Genomic DNA, 4,352 nt, shown 5'->3' with positions numbered 1-4,352 from the left:
TGAAGGTTAATGGCACATGTTACATGCGTCTAAATCAAGGTCTCCAGTTCCAGGAATACACAGGCCGTTTTTATTGCCTCACATGTAGCCTTTTTCCGAAAAGTAACCGGACAACGGCGGTTTATTTCTTAGCCGCAGAGCGCAGCACTTATGGCACCCCTTGAGCTCTGAATTTGTGTAAAGTAGAGTGAACATTGGTCCACATTTTACGGTACCCTTAAACACCGAAAAGGCTCCGTTATATCGTTGAGAAGCAAAAACGCGTTGCTCGGTTACTTTTGGCGAAGAGGGTACATAAAGGTACGCAGCGGTTATAGCGTCACTTAGAACTCACAGGGCGACTGTTACGTCGTAGACACACGTCAAGCGGGTGCCCCGATCGAAGAACCACATGAGTCGGGTGCTAGCATCAGAATAGCGTTTATTGCTATCTAATGGTGTCTTCGACTGGTCGTTTCAGATCCCTCTGGGGCGCTCTGAGATGCAGCCGCACGTTCGGCTGGTCGAAACCAAGCGCTCTGACTACATTCGGATGGTTCTTTCAGAGCGCCCGCCTCCAGCTCAGAGCGCTCTGAGGTGCTCCGAGAAAAACGTCGGAGCGGCCCCGAGGTGTGTTCACGTGACAGAGCCACTTCCGCCGTTCGCAGAGCCGGATGCGAAGCCAGGGTAGCCAGGGCACACCACGACCGGTCTGGCGAGGCCTAGCGCCCGTAAAAGCAAGTTTAGGCGCTTTAGGTATTAGACGCAGTTAAAACGTCCCTTGCTGTGTGTCGTTGACACCAGCGGCAGCGGCGGCGCCACTGTGGTATGGCGGTTCCGGAAGTTACGCCCTTTTTCTGCTTCCTGCGCTTTCGCTCTGAAAACTTGCTGACCATTCGGCTTGACCGGTCTCGCTATGCGCTCGGAGCTAGAGCGGCTCTCACTTTGCCAAATCCGAACCGGTTCGTGGGAGCGACCAGTCGAAGACACCATAAGCGTATCTTTTATAGCAGCGAAAAGAAAGGGACCGCAGGGGAAGGGAAGGAGAGAGGAGAGATATGGAAAAACGCGCACTCATGCTGCGTGGTGCCGACGCGCGACTAGGTGCGGCCAGCTCGGTCGCGAAATGATCAGCACATAATACCGGTTGCAACAGCGACAATCCGCATGAGACCGCCTCCCTGGTCAACCTCTATTGCAAGAAACCTGACCTGAAGTTGTATGCAGACGCTAGCAGCTTGAACATCAAGCAATATTTCGTCCGGTCGCTACTTAATTCGTTTCTGCGCCGGGTGAACAAGGATTTTCATAACTCCCTACATATCACTGAAGCTCGTACATCAACTCTTAGAATAGTAGTCACATAAAATAGGAATATTCGGAGGGACAGGGAGTTTGTGCTCTCCTCTGTATGAACGTAACCACAGAGCATTCCTACCGGCCGTGATGGCTCAGTGGTTATGGCACTCGGCTGCTGACACGAAAGAAGTGGGTTCGATCCAGGCCGCGCCGGGCAAATTTCGATGGAGGTGATGTTCTGGAGGCCCGTGTACTGTACGATGTCAGTGCACGTTAACAAACCCCAGGTGGTCGAAATTTACGGAACACTTCACTACGGTGTCTCTCACAGCCTGAGTCAGTTTGGCACTTTAAATCCTGATAAACTAATAAACCAACCAGACAGACCATTCCTGTAGTACCGCAGGAAGTTAACAGGATATGCAGCTAGCCCATTCCTTCCCAAAAGAGCGAAGTCATCTACGTGAAAGGTCAATTTTTCAACATTTCCACAACGGATCTTTGTCTTGCACGTTGCTATTATAGCTACAATGTGGAAGGATGAATTAAAGCTTTGTTCGTGAGTTGAAAACGAAACAAAAACGCGATTGGGATGGACCCTGCAAGGCCTGGTGCCCTCTTCTGATAACGTCACTCTTTTCGGGAGCTTTATTTCTCGCAGATCTTCCACCGAACTGATCCAGAGCTATTATGTATTGAGTCATTGAGGGCATCAGGGAAGTGTTTATTTACCCTGAAAGTTTTTTGTTATCTGTCCTTTTCTTATATTCTGTGATGATAACATCAAGCTCAAATCATTCTCTTTGAGTTTGCCACTTATAATTTTACACGCTAAAATCTTGTTCGCTTAGAAGGTGTACGTACAGTTCAACGCTATTTGCAAGTGACCACTAAAATGAAGGTTATCACTAAAAGGACTTAAATTCTATAACGCGATGAAGTTTGCAAGGGGGTTGCAATGAGCAAATGGGTAGGTAGCCGAAGAAATCCTCTAGCCTGCACCATCTTGATTGCTGGGGACAGATTGGCTGTCAAGACAGAAAAAACTTCTTGACCTGTTTAGGCCAGAACAAAGCTGAGTACTCTCAAATCACGCAAGGCTTCACCCGCCGCATCACGACCACATATACATATTTGTTCTTAGCAAATTATTCTGTGAGCTGAATAACTTTCTATCCAGGCAATTCGATTTCATCAATTGTCATTGGTTTCTCAAGGCACCTTAAACCTCCTTCAAAAGTTTAGGCCAAATAACACATGCTGTGTCGCACCTGTTTTTTTTTAGATTTTTGTTCCTGGCCAGTTGCAGCCGGATGTATTGTTTTTCTCATCTTGCACTTGTCACATCGTGTATTGTATTTGATGCTTTTTGTTCCTATTGCGCCTCTGGGAGGTAACTTGCGTATATGCAGATAATGTACTGCGTGCTATATGCTAAATTATCTTCACCGCGCAGCGCGTTTTAGGTATCTGCTTCAGATATCTGAAGAAGAAACCGAGAAGAAACAGAGGAAACGAACGGAAGCGCCGTTCCTTTTGGGCAGCAGTGCATTCCTCAGATGCAATTTTGCTTCATGAAAGTCCATAGCGTCTTCGATGCTCAGCAGTGCACTCTGCTCTTTCCCTCCGCTTCCCTTCACTCGCCAACGCGGCCTGTGATCCTCTTTCAAGAAATGACCCCACCAATCGCCGCCTGTCGACAATAACGATTAACCTCACATTAGGTGCAGGGCACGCCCCTCTGAAGCGCCACAAAAATCACCATGAGGCGGAGGACAACTGCCGCGTATGCATGCCGCATGTGTGCGCTTGAAGATTAAAGACCAGAAAACAACCGGCAGCACGGACCCCTGAGCCGCCGGAGCAGCGGCGAGGCCATTTTACAAGCGATAGAACCAAATAATAGCGCCACATCGGAACTGGCCCACTAAAATTAATCTGATTTAAGAAAATCACCCGCTCTTCTCTACGGACTAGGCGGTCCTGTCTATCTTATTTCATGCCCTTAAAACATTGTACATATATCTTTTTCTTCGTATTTTTTAGAACTTCTGCTCATCCTGTGTAAAATGCTTGTTGCCTGGAGATTGAAATAATTAAATAAAACATTTCTTACGACGAAAAACAGTGCAGAAAAACATTAAAACTTGAGGCATTGCATTTGTTACGCGACCCCGGTGACCGCGGCTAGCACGTGGAGAAGTAGAGGATGTGGGGCCGGCACAGTTTTTACAGCACTACAATGCACTACGCCTGTTCGCAATGTATTTTACAGCTGCATCTGTACTCGACCCCGAGAGAGAGTCATATATTTTTTCTGCAGCCTAATAGGACGAATGCAACCCAGGAGAAAGATACGTAATTGCGAGATTTTTTTTTCTCGTGGTTAAGAAATTTGAAAAGCTTGTCTAGCTTTCCTTGTAGTGACGTTTCAGACACAACATCTGCTCGTTATATAAATGTCGTACTTTCTGGTGCAAAGTCCTGTTGATCTCATGGTATAAATGAGCCTAGGCAAACTTTTCCTGGTTTGCATATGTAAAAGAAACGGTAGAGGGTGCACTCTTTTGGCGCTATGCATATGATAGAAGCTATGCTGCACATTCTTCTGGCAGCTGCACAAATAAAGACAGGGCACCGAGGCTGCGGCGTGAAATAGCTGATATAGCAAAGTTGCGCTAGTGATGCTGCCTCGTATTTCGCAAGTTAAATTAAGTATTGGAAAACAACCTTTATATCCAACGCGCGGTGCCCTTGCTGCATTGTCATTAGCTGTTCCATCTTCTGTCCCGGTTTAAATAGGCTATCTCTGGTTTTTGAACAATGCAACACGAATGAAACTAATAAAGGCATGCCAGTTACAGGCGCATTCTTTCTTTTCTCGTGGCCATGAAATTCTCAGGGTTCTTTCTGGCATTTAATCTCCACTACTCAAGTTAAAACCCAACGACCGCGCGTGGCAGAAATGTCAGTCCATCCTTCAAATCACGCCTCTTTCTACGTGGCAGGTTTGCGGGTTTAAATAGACCTGTGAAAGGTGGACCCTTGCAGTCTGCTGCGAAAAATAATACAGT

This window comes from Amblyomma mixtum, chromosome 2 (assembly GCF_055824585.1).
Source record: "Amblyomma mixtum isolate Tamu chromosome 2, ASM5582458v1, whole genome shotgun sequence".
In the NCBI taxonomy this organism is placed as follows: Eukaryota; Metazoa; Arthropoda; class Arachnida; order Ixodida; family Ixodidae; genus Amblyomma; species Amblyomma mixtum.
Note: the sequence above shows the minus strand (reverse complement) of the source record.